This window comes from Anthonomus grandis, chromosome 9, assembly GCF_022605725.1.
Source record: "Anthonomus grandis grandis chromosome 9, icAntGran1.3, whole genome shotgun sequence".
NCBI classification, from domain to species: domain Eukaryota; kingdom Metazoa; phylum Arthropoda; class Insecta; order Coleoptera; family Curculionidae; genus Anthonomus; species Anthonomus grandis.
This window is the reverse complement of record NC_065554.1, coordinates 15,131,805-15,145,153: the sequence shown is the minus strand read 5'-3', so window position 1 is coordinate 15,145,153 and position 13,349 is coordinate 15,131,805. Positions and strand designations below refer to the sequence as shown.

At 30.8% G+C, this 13,349-nt stretch overlaps 1 protein-coding gene across 2 annotated transcripts in view; it reads right to left on the bottom strand.

Moving 5' to 3' along the window:
- Nucleotides 1-13,349, bottom strand: part of LOC126740249 (ly6/PLAUR domain-containing protein 6B-like) — a 396,612-nt gene that overhangs the window by 310,944 nt on the left and 72,319 nt on the right. The gene's annotated exons all lie outside the window — the stretch shown is intronic.

Here is a 13,349-nt window from a genome sequence, read left to right as displayed (position 1 = left end):
AACCTCACATAATAAAAGTATGATAAAATATTTTTTCCTTAAAATACTGGACACAAAAAGAACTTTGTGTACGATTACAAAAAATAATCGTAGAAAAATAATTAATATTCCTCCAGGCAAGAGTGTGTGCGCTCAGAATGAAATAGAAGAAGAAGAAGAAGAAGCAATAGAACAAGAAGATGGAGCAATAGATGAAGCCATGGAACAAGAAGATTTTATTACACAAGGCACCCAACAGAGAGAGGATATACTTCATTTTAATGACAATTCATCAGATGATATAAACTTTGAAGAGCTTGAGAAAGAACATGAAATCGAAAATGAGTTTATAAATTTTGTTGAAGGAATAGACCCTCAAAAAAAAGATAATTTCAATATGGTTGTAAAGGAAGTAGGGCGTTTTGTTGTATTTGTTTATTAAAGACAACTTTACCCCGGGCAAATCGTTTCCTTTACCAGAGAGGATGTCCAAATTAAATCTATGCAGAAGTCGCTAAAGATGTGGAAATGGCCCTCAAAGCCAGACGAGCTTACTTATTCATGGTCTGATGTTCGGGGATCTATTAAACCCCTTAAACAAGTTACAAAAAGAGGCATCTTCTCTGTGCCTGAGCTCGCCTGCTGGTATAGTGACTAAATCCATACTTTAATTATTAACCTAATGCCTTACCTATTATACGTGTTTTCTTTCCTATTTTTAGAATCTATTTTTAATTTTTGTAGTTTAGCATTTATTTTTTAATTAAACTGCAATGCGTTATTCAAGTGTTAACATTTTTTGTAATATTTAAGAAACATTTGCATGTAAAAGTTTGTAAAAATGTAAGAGTTTTGCCTACATATTTAGGGTGGGGCAAAATAACCCCGGGCTATGGGCGAGTTTGCTCCACTTTTCAAACTAAAAAAAAAACAAAATATTCGATATTTTTACGCACAAATCTTCAAAATAGTAATTCTTTAAGATGTTTCTTGTATGTAGAATGCAACTAGAGTATTATAGAGAAATTTCGTGATTTTGTAATAATTTTAGCAATTTTTAAATTTATCTTCAAAAAGAGGAGCAAAGTCACCTCGTTTTACGGTAACATATTTTCTATGTAAAACAATAAAAAGCGTATTAGTTATATCTTAGATTTTTTAACGGGATTGTTTTTGTTAAATCAACAAAAAACAATAAATTATAAAATCAAGATTATTTGATATAACTAGGTTATTAGCTTTAAAAAAAATGAAATAAAAGGAGACAAAAAATTGATTTAAAGATCGAGATACCGACATAAAATACTGTCTATCGAGTATTAAATATTTGAGTCAATATATTATAATCCAATTAAATATCCTTCAAAATATATTATTACAACCCAAAATAAATAGGGTAAATATTTAATTATTATTTATTTTATAAACCGATTATGGTTGCGAGTAGTACAACAAATATATATTTTTTAAATAATAAATTAGCAAATGATAAAAAATACCATAATAGAAAGATTTATTATTCTATGTATTAGATTTTAAAAAAAGTACATTTTTTCAATAATATTTTTTTAATAGTTTTTTTTTGTATCTTGGGATAGGATATAAAATTTTCTACGTGCTCGACATTTATTATGGATTGTTAAGTTAAAAAAAATACGAACGACAGCTAAGTAATTTTTTCTTCACTCTATTTTTAAATTTTATTTAAATTACAGAACTCTTAAAAGTTCTGTAATTTAAATATCTGTGTTATTTATGAAAATATCAAATAAACAAGTCAAAATTAAAATCTATTATAAAGCTCAAGATGTTTCTTAAGCAGAATTCGATTTATATCCTATACAAACAATTTTTGTACTATTTTTTTTACTAATAAAAGAGTTATTAAAAGTCACAATAACTTTTTAATGACACAAATATTATTTGCAAGTCGGTGGCTTTTCCACTTTCAAATTTCCGTTCAGACTTTTAATAAACTCCGCTTTGTCGTTTTATTTTCTCAAACTTTTTGAAGCGTCGAATTAAAAGGAAGTATTTTCTTTGTACAAAACAAAGTGCTAACATCCCCCTTGAGAACTTTTAACTAAACAAAGTAATAACAGCAAAGCTAACAGAACTTTTCGTTTGTCGTAAAGAGCATTAGGAGCATTGCTGCAATGATTCTAAAAGATGTGTACGTAGTTGCAAAAACATTTACTGTTAGCTAATGATTTTAAACGAGCTATTTAGATTAATATAATAACTAAGATATTATTACAAAATGATCACCGCAATACTGTAAACAGAACTGATAAATAAGTTAAACTAAAATGAAAGTAAATTTAGTAGTAAGAAATATTAGTGATGCATTGCTTTTTCTCTAATTACATAGGTAGTTAAAATTGAAAATATCAGGATTTTCTGCTGGAACTACCAAATATTTTCGCATCTAAGACATCGCCTTCATCTCTTTGACAGTTTTGTTTCAATATTATTAGAACTTAAAATCATTTATTCGTTTTTTTTTTAGAAATAATTCACAGTCTCAAAGCATGAAAGAGTTAAAATATTGTTGTGTTATTTTCATATATAAGTCAGTGTTTTTTCCTTGGAGTAGGAAAGGAGAAGTTCAGACCTGCTTTTTGCACATTTTTATTGATAATAATAATAATAATAATAATAATCTTTATTTAGCATAAATAGCTACATAGAAAAACAAAAAATTTCCTCAAAAATTGATATAATATTAATAATAATGTTTTATGTCATAAACCTAATTCAACAACATATTTGGTTAGCAAGAGTACCATATAAGTAAGCAATAAATATACAAGGTGTTTCAGAACTATGGGATCAAACTTCTGGGGGTTGTTCAGTGCAACAGAAGAATCCATTTGAGTATAGGAACCCATGTCCGGAAATGCGTCACTACGCCACTACGGCCCTAAGACGCGTTAAAATTTATAAAAAACATTAATTACCTAAATAGGATCTGCTGCATTTATTTTTACCTTTTGTACATGATACCATAACAACAATTGTTTAAAATCGACGCTTATCAATGTCAATTCTCAATGTGGTGTTTAAAAATTTTATAGCTTACAATTTTTAAACATTTATTGCTAATGGAAAACTTTACCAATCAAGAATTGGCGAATATGCATTTGGCATACGGAGCAACAAACTGCAATGCACGAGCAGCATCGCGGTTGTATCATGAACGTTATCTCGAACGACAGCATCCTGGATACAAAAAGTACTTAACCAGTACTTAGCAGGTCATCTAGCTATAAGGTCTGATGATGCTTTATTAGCGAAACATGTCACCACCTGATTAATTAAAAAGACATTTTGAGACTGAGACTTGGGGTTTTCATTTTTGCTCTAGTTACGTAGGTCTCTTTGAGATAATAGACGAGTTCTTTCAATACAAAAAGTTTAATGCGGTTCATCAGCGGCTCGCTGAGACAGGCATGTTTAAGACCAAGATGCATGATACTGGTGTTGCTCGAACCGTAAGAACGGTCGAATTTGAAGAAGAGATGCTTCAGCGAGTTGCCGATAAACTATCAAATAGCAAACGTGACGTCGCTAAGAATATGAATACGAGTAACGCTTGTGTCTGGCGGGTACTACATGAGCAACAACTCCATCCTTACCACTTCCAGAAAGTTCAAGGTATGACTGCAGCCGATTATCATCCTAGAGCTCAATTTCGTCGATGGCTTCTGGATCACATCATTGCATAACCAAATTTTTTACGATATGTTTTGTGGACCAATAAAGCCTCTTTCGCAAGAGACGGTATTTTTAATAGTAGGAATAACCATGTTTGGGACGAAGAAAATCCTTATGCAATTTTTCCAAGAAAACATCAGAATCGTTGGTCTGTCAACGTATGGGCAGGCATTGTTTATGATTATTTAATTGGGTCATACCTTCTACCGGAACGGTTAACAGAACCTATTTATCTGCGTTTCTTGGAGGAAGCTCTCCCAGAAATCCTTGAACATGTTACACTAAACGTTAGACAGCAAATGTGGTTTTAGCATGATGGAGCGCCGGCTCACTTTGCTGTACAAGTACGCGAGTATTTGGCTCAGCGGTTTGGGCACCGTTGGATTATCAGAGGTGGATGAGAGTGTCAGAAGAGATGTCTCACTATAAGAAATAAGCCGGATATTTTCAGGAGAGTTCGTCAATCAATGTTTAAGAGACTAGATGCCTGTATTTGAGTTAAAAGCGTCCACTTTAAACTTTTATTGCAAAAAAAACTGTTCAATATTTTCTATCGTTGTTATTTCTTTCCAAAAAGTTTAACAGGCTTAACAACTTGCAAAACATGTAATATCGATCAAAGGTTATACTAACTATTTAATAAATACGATTCATTATTCTGGACGTAATTAGAACGTTACTTGTATTTCTTAAGTAACAATGCTCATGCTCGAAAACAAGGCTATTAGGATGGTAAAAGTTTGTCTATATATTTTAATAACACCCTGTATATTAAAAAATTGCTTATAGTCATTGTAAGTGACCTAGATGTAATTTTTTTAGAAGAATTTTCTGTTTGTTTTTAAGAGATATTTGTTGTGTGCAGTGTGTCAGTTTTAATATTTGAAATGAAACGTATATATACAGCTCTAAGAAGAATATTCTTTGGTAAAATCTATAGTGGATATTTTCCAGGTTAATTTTTTAACTAGGTTATTAGATAACAATCGAAACAATGAGTTGGATTATTACATTATTTTTAATATTTTTTACAAACAGAAACATAAAGAAACGTTAAAAAAATATTTTTAAAAAAGAAAATTTAAATCTAACTAAATAACACTAACTAAAAAACAAATCATTAAGGTTTTTATAAGAATATTGAAATAACTAAATATTTCCTTTTAGAATTTGGCGTCTATTGAAAAAAATTGTAAGCTTAATTTTAATTTAAATAACTTCTTTCTTAATAAAGCCAATAAGTAATATCTACGTGTATTAGAGCATGTCAGTTAAAAACTATTGCAAACATTCCAGGAACTTAAAACTTTTTAATTGCGTGTCAGAGTATTAGTTACACGAGAGAATTTCCACTTGAAGCCATTACAATGAGCATCCAGAGAGAAACCGCTCTTAGAAGATATTCAATCAATAGAGTAGTGAAAAAGTACATTTTATAGAAAATAGTTCAACTTGTTTAACATTGTTAGAGATCTATATGAAGTTTTATTGAAAAGTTCTTATTTAATTAATGGATTTTAACTAAATATATTTTTTGCTTTAGGATGCTATTAAATGAAAAGGAAATCATGTGGGTAAATATTTAAAAGGTTATATGGGTAATTAAAGTAGTCCTACTATATATGCAGCATAAAAATAATGAATATATTTAATTTTAATTTATTATTTTTATAGTCCGTTATAAGCTATTTTTAAGTTTTTAAAGTTTGTTTATTTTAAAATCCCTTATCATTTACTTCTGTTACATTTGAATAACTTTTTATAAATTACATACCAAATTTCGTAAATAAACCACTGGTGGGTTAGTTAGCAAATATTGAAGTTTGTCGTTCCTAGTTTTCATAATAACAAAACAATATCAAATGTAGTTTTACAGTGGTACTTAATCGTCTTTGCAGTAGTTTATCCAAATTAATAGCAAAAAGTATTAGTATATTTAACAACAAATAAATTCGAGTTAGAGTTCTATCAGTCTTACTTCCATATATTGTGAAATATTTAAGTAAATAATATGTAAAATAGAAAGGCAATTATTTGATCAATCAAGCTTTTGCTATTGTCAGCAGTAGGGTTTCCCCCCTCGTGCTCTCGATTAAGTTTTTTATCGCTATAAAGTGTAATCTAATAGCAACTACTATTCTACGGCCTATATACTAATGATGGAGTTGGAAACTGAATTAACTTTACCCTTTTTAGACGTTCTTATAAGAAATAATAAAGGGCGTCTCTAGATTTCAGTCTACCGCAAACCCACGCATACTGGCCAGTATAAAAGGGTGCCCATATTGTGCCCGTCACTGTTATTTTCAATAACAGTGACGATCTTAAGATGAAGATAGAAAATATCACCAAGGACCTTTAAAAAATGGGAATCCACCAAAATTGGTCAACACTACAATCAAGAAAGCAGCGGTAACAAAAAGAAGAGAACTACAAGATCCAGAAGAATCCTTAGAGTTTTTAACGATCTCGTACATCAGGGAAACTTCAGCGAAAATCAGGAGAATCACTAAGTTTAACGACTAAGTTAAGACGTCGAATACAACCATACGAAGTTTAGTGTCGAAGACCAAACCAAAAAGCCTAGTAAATACCAAAAACTGTAGATATGAAATATCATGTATATGCGGGCAATCATACATTGGCGAGACAAAACGATCCGTGGAAGTTAGGAAAAAGGAGCACCAAAAGTGTACCCGAACAGGAAAAGTTTCTAGATCAGAAATTGCAGAACATGCTTGATTCAATAACATAAATTGGGCAGAAGCAAAAATTCTATGTAAGGAACAGTACTGGTAAAAAAGAAAATTTCTTAAAGCAACGTATGTACATCAAGGAATCTTCAGCCATCCTAGTGCAAAAATTCCCAACATCTGGAGATCTCTACTGTCAAGACTCTACACGATATAGTGCATTTCACGCGTGGCCAAAATTTTCACATGACTACGCACATCATTAGTACAGTACTACGGGCTTATACCATAAAATAGTAAATAGTTGTTAGTTTACACTTGATAACGATTGGAGATACACACCAATCGAAACGTCGTGTTAAATTTAAAAATAAAGGGATTGCAAATTCGAAAATCCAGTTATTACTATGTACCAATAATATCTACCATCTTCAAAATTCATAATTTATTGGTTTACAGTCCCTTATAAGAAAGGACTAATGATGGATGGGCTTATTTCCAAAAGAAAGTTTTATTATCTGTCTGGTTATCCGGAGAGTCAGAAATGATTGTGATATGCTGATACTTCAAAATGAAACTTGGATTGAATTAAATGGTATGAAGCTAAATGGCTTCAATAAATCAGTTTGTTAAATCTGGCAAAAAATAAATAAATTCTGCTTGTAAAATTTTTACAGTATTTAATTGTATCAATAGAGCACTTTAAATATTTAAAAATTAATTTAGCTTCTGATGAATTTTTATATTGGCACCTCGATTAACGATGACTACAAGTTTGTAAGTTTTGTTATGCAAAATTTTAAAATGAATAGAAAATACTAGTTGTATTTTCTATTCATTTCATATATGTCATAATGGTTGTACGTGGTTGCCAACAAATGTAGCTAGTCGGCGATACATATAATTAATTTTGTACACCTGTCAAAACTCTTGCTTTTTACTTAACACTTTTGGTTAGTTCAGGTCGGGCGGCAACTAAACATAAAAACGTAGCCTTTATACATCTATAATAGCATCATATACTGAGATAAAAAAATTCATTACAAAGAAAAATATGTTTGTTACTTACTTATGTTTAATCCATAGGAAATTCTAAAATTTACTCCAAATTATACACATAACAATAACAAATAAAAATTACCATTATTTAGAGTGATATTGTATTTTTAATGCCATTTTAATGTTTTGTTCTATGCTAGCTTCGTTCTCATTTATTTTAAAATAATAAAATACATATACTCTTATAAATCTTTTAAATAAATTTTTGACTTCAAATTTTCCTGGTATTTCATCTCATCGAATAGAATTTTAAAAATGTTCCCTTTTACAAAAATGAACTGGCAATTGAGAACAATGTCAGACCAGGAAAAATGAAAATAGATTATTCTATTTACGGGAGTGACATAATTTCGTTCTCGTTCAATTTCGGAAGCCGTAACAAGTATTATGTGAGATTTCTCTTCTCGGTTAGGTTTAAACTGCCGTTTTCGGATGTACGACTGAGAAAATCGTATTATCGGATCTGCGACTGACCGTATAATTCTTTCAATATGAAACAGAATTTTTTACAAATTGTACTGTCAAAGGCAAAACAAGTTAAGTATTGTCTTAAAATCTTTCAGATAATAAAATAGGTATTTTTTAAAAGATTATTCACTCAGGTTTATTAAATTCCTTTTTAATATTAAAAATATTATTCTTGAATCTTTTTGGTCGATAACTAGCAAACACCCACTTTCTCCACAAAAAAATGAGAAAGCGCAATTACATTTTGGTCAAGAACATGTCTAGTGGATGACATTTCAGTGGAACCAGAACGTTTTTAGTGACGAATCAAATTTCAGTTTATTTTGGAGGGTTAGACCTTCATATCTAAAATTATATTAACGTTTTTTAGTAGCATCCACCTTCGTCAGTTTAAATCCTATTGAGAACCTGTAGTTAATAACAAAATAAGGCATAAAACATAGTATTATCCCAAAGTACCCTTTTCAGCACTAGAATCTATGTGGAAAAATAGCGGCAGCGGCGTGTACAATTTCATATAATAATCATCATTAAACACTAAACATACAAACTTATAAGAATATAGAACGAAACGAAAACCTCCGCCACTGAATTTTTCAATATTAGTCAGTACTTTTAGACAAAAGCAAATAACGTGTGGCACGATCTCTGTCCAATAACCGGTCCAATTTGAGCATAGCAAAGAGCATATTAAGCAATTAGGTGCGATTAAATTGCATCGACACACCCCTTTCTCGTGACGTTGCCAGTTTAACTGACACGGATAAGATTTTTCGAAAAATGTTAATAGTAAATTATATGCAGTAATAAGAAAATATAGTTATTAAGTACTTCTTTTCTATATTTCTTTGTGATTGTACAACATTGAATTTTAAATGAAAATAACTTTCCGTCCAGCTCAATTTAGGCAACGTCGACAATTTTTGTGTGAGTTTCTTTCGTACCCGCAAATTCGATAGCCACAGAATATACAGTACCACTTCACAATTAATTTTGAGAAGAAAATGTGTGTTTGTATGCCTATAAATAATTTATTCATTGAAGAAGTCAAGACAATGGACTATGGGAGGTATTGATGCGGATTTCTTGAAGAAAATAATTTTCTCTGCTGAGTGCTGAGGTAAATTTTTAACTGAATGGGTACGTCAATAATCAGAATTCCCGAACTGGGATTTCTGAAGACTCGTTTATAATATTCGAACTAATGAATCCGCCGCAAGTAGCATTTCTTGACTAAATTGTTAAGGCGCATACACATTGAGGGACCGAATGCGATCGAACAAATTCTTTCGAATGAGAAATTTGTTCTGCCATCCACATAAGACAAATTTATTTCAACTCATTCGTTTATCATTGAAAGTATTTGCAAATATATATTTAATAGGAAATATACAGTATTGTGCATAAATATAGCAACAAGCGATATTTCTTTACTTTTAAGTACACGCCTCTGTATTATTTATAAATATACCGAGATATCATAAGAATGCGAATGCAGAGTAAGGAACTTCATGTTTGTTTATTTAGACAATGTGCATAAATATAGCAACATTCTTGTTTCGCATTTATTTTATCAGTTAAATATTGATTTACCTGCTGTAAAGTTGTTATTTTTGAATCTCAGAATTAACTTAAAATGGGTCGCTCAAAAACCGTCTCTGGTGATGTAAGAAAAATTATTGTGGAGCATTACGAAAATGGTGTTAGGCAGAGTGACATTGCAAGAAGCTTACGGCTTCACAGGTTAATCGTATCCAGAGTTTGCAAAAAATTTCGCCTTACTGGATCAGCTGCACCGGCGCCCATTCCTGGTAGACCCAGAAAAACAAATTTGAGGATGGATAGGCAGCTGCTACGAATTTCCAAAGAAAATCCTTTTTTGTCTTCTTCCCAAATTTTGGCAAAATTAAAAGAGGGTGGAGGAGTAAACCTCAGTTCCAGTACCGTAAGGAGAAGATTACTTGATGCCAACTTACCTGCTCGTCGCCTCGCCAAAAAACCGTTACTCTCAAAGAAGAACGTCAAGGCTCGTTTTCACTTTGCCCAATCTCATGTCCACTGGTCTGTAGCTGATTGGAAGAAAGTCGTATTTAGTGATGAATCTAAATATTATTTATTCAGGACTGATGGAGTGATGTACGTCAGACGCTCCAGTGAACAAAGATTAAACAAAAAATACATTTGCCCCACTGTTAAACGTGGAGGGGGAAATATTCTTGTATGGGGATGTTTCTCGGCTCGTGGCATGGGACCCATAGTAAGAATAGTGGGCAAAATGGATCGTTTCATGTACAAAGACATTCTGCAAATACATTTAGTGCCATATATGGATAAAGTCATGCCAGTAACAGCCATATTTCAGTATGACAACGATCCAAAACATGCTTCTCAATTTGTTACGAGTGGCTTTATCCGATGAAAAAATAAATGTAATGGTCTGGCCATTTCAATCGCCAGACCTAAACACTATAGAGTATTTATGGCATTACATTGACACCAAAATAAGGCACCTAACATGCTCTAATACAAATATTCTCTTTGAAATAGTGGAAAAGGCTTGGAAAGAAGTGACCAATGACTATATTATGAAATTAATTGAGTCCATGCCAAGACGATGTGCAGATGTTATAAAGGAGAAGGGGTACTACACGAAATATTGAATTGATTTTAATTTAGTTGGGTTATATTTTTTGTAGAATCAAAACTATTTTTTGTTGCTATATTTTTGAATAATAAATTTGCATAAAACAATTTGGTGTTTTATTTATTATGATACAAGAAATATGATAATATAAAAATATAAAAAGGCTCTAACTATTCTTGTAAATAATATATAAACCTTACTTGTAAAATAGATACTAAAAGATATATAACAGGAAAGTTCAATGTTGCTATCTTTTTGCACAATACTGTAATATTTTTGCGCATCCTAGTGGTTTTAGTTTCTGACGGCATAAACTTGTCCGTCAAGAAATCTTATCCTTGAATGAGTTAGCTATTTTAGAATATGCTCTCTGTTTCTGAACTATTTATGGTAAAATGACCTTGCTTTTGTATAAAAATGGATTCAATTTATTACGAAGCGTATATATAACAATAATAATAATAATAATAATAATAATAATAATAATAATAATAATAGAGGTGTAACTAACCTAATAGAGGTGTATATAGAGGCATACTCTACTAATTAGGGCTATGTGCAAAAGTTGGAAGCTTCCGAAATGTGAGGCTATCGTGAAATGATCAGGATATCTTAGATGGACAGAATACGTAATATAGGCGTTTTACTTGAGAAAGACTTTAAAATTTTATTCAACAATAAATGACGTAAACTTGAATATTTTGGCCTCATTTTGAGACACGAAAAATGTAAACTTTTAAAGCTTATAATAAAAGGCAAAATCAAAGGCAAAGGTGGGGGAGAGGCTCAGGTGGTAGGCGTACTTCCTAACCCAATAATCTTAGGCACTGGTTTATTGTTAATACAATGTCGCTTTTCAGAAAAGCAGTGGAAAAGGTGCAAATAACGCTAATGATAGCCAACACTTAAAGAGAACATAGTATTTGAAGAAGTGCGGATAAACCATTGCTTAAAGATAGGAGCTTTAGTGACAAATAAAATTTTAAGTACTTCAAAAGTAAGCATTTACGTACTCTTTTATAAAATTTTTGTACTGACAAATTGTAGAGTTGACAAGGCCAGGTCATCTAGTTTATAAGGTCTGATGATGCTTTATTAGCGAAACATGTAACCTTCGGGATATATATAAAGGATGTTTTGAGATCGAGACTTGGGGTTTTTATTTTTTCTCTACTTACAAAAAAATAAAAACCCCACGTAAGTCTCTGAGATAATGTACGAGTTTTTTCAACTTCTTATATTAGATGGACATATTACCCATACAAAAAATATTAAAGCTAGCTTGTGAGTATGACATTATAATGCTATCCTTACCTGCATCTCCAACCTTTAGAAAGATGTTTTTTCAAATCTCTAAAAAGCAATTTTAATGAATCCTTCTTTGCGTGGTTAAGAAATAGTCTGGGAAACCCAATTAAACAAACTACTGTATCCACACTATTTAGAATTACATACCCAAAATCTGTTCGTATGGTTTTGAATAGTTTTCAAAATTTTGACTATGCAGGATAATAATTTTCTATTTCTCAGTTGAAAATCATAAGCAAGAAGAGCTTTCTGTAGTGGCTACATAAGAGAGTGGAGAAATCCATAAGGAAGAAATAGGGAGAATACAAATAAAAATAGAATACCAGAATATAAACCAAACGTGTTTAAATATGAATTATGGGTGCTGGAGTTAATAAAATTTAAAAAAAATATCTATGTGAAACTTGAATAAACACCTGAAAAAAAGTGTTATGAAAACTGTTTTATATGGTCTTTTTTAACAAATACGTCTTTAGCTACCTTATTCAACCTTATGTAGGTACAATATTTACTGAGTTACGAAAAGATCTGACAGAAAAAAAGTTAGGAAGTCAGGAAAAGATATGCGATTAAAATAATTTGTTAAATAAAAAAACGTTAAAGAAAAAAAGGACAAAATTTGTAAAAACGTACAAAACGTAAATCTTTGTTATGTAATTTATAATCAACAATGAAAAATTATACTGTTACTTAAAGAATCTAGTCGTGAAACTTTAAAAGCTTTAACGCAAGAATAAGAGCAGCGTGTCAAAAAAAAATCAATAAATATTTCGAAACGTCACAGGAGATTTGCAAACACATCGTATAATTGTCCTCAAGATAATTTTAAACACCTGTAAAATTAGGACATTTTAATATTTTTTATGTTTTATTACAACTCAGATATTGGAATCAATTTGGCTTTTTTTCGTGATTTATGTATGAAATGGAACAATATTTAAAACAAGGTATCATTTAGCTCCCCCATTTAAGACTTAGGGGATTGAATTTACCATCCCTGGGGACTGGCTATAATTTGACTGAAAATAAGCGCGTAAAATGTCTCCCAAACAAACAAGGTGTACGTGTTCTTGTATTTTGTTTTTTTATTTTTTATTTAGGCTAAAATATTAAGGATGATATGTTCCTTTATTTTAAGATATCAGTTATATTTTTAAATCAAATATTGTTTCATTTTGAAGGTGGTATCTACTTTTAGTCTTTTATTGTAATGGTAAATAATAAAGGTTTTTTAAGAAATATTAAAGTAAGAACTTAAATTAAAATATTCCAAAGAAAAATTCTTTACTCTTGCTGATGATATTAAACATAAATAACATATTTTTATGATATTTTTTTTTTATAAGCCCTATTGAACTTTCTATTATTTTAAGTTAAACTCGGCTTTTTACAAAATGATATTTCAAACATTTCCGAATTTATCTCCGTTAAAGTAATTCTGCTTCGTGATTCCGCTCCCTCATTCTAATCGGATTTATAAC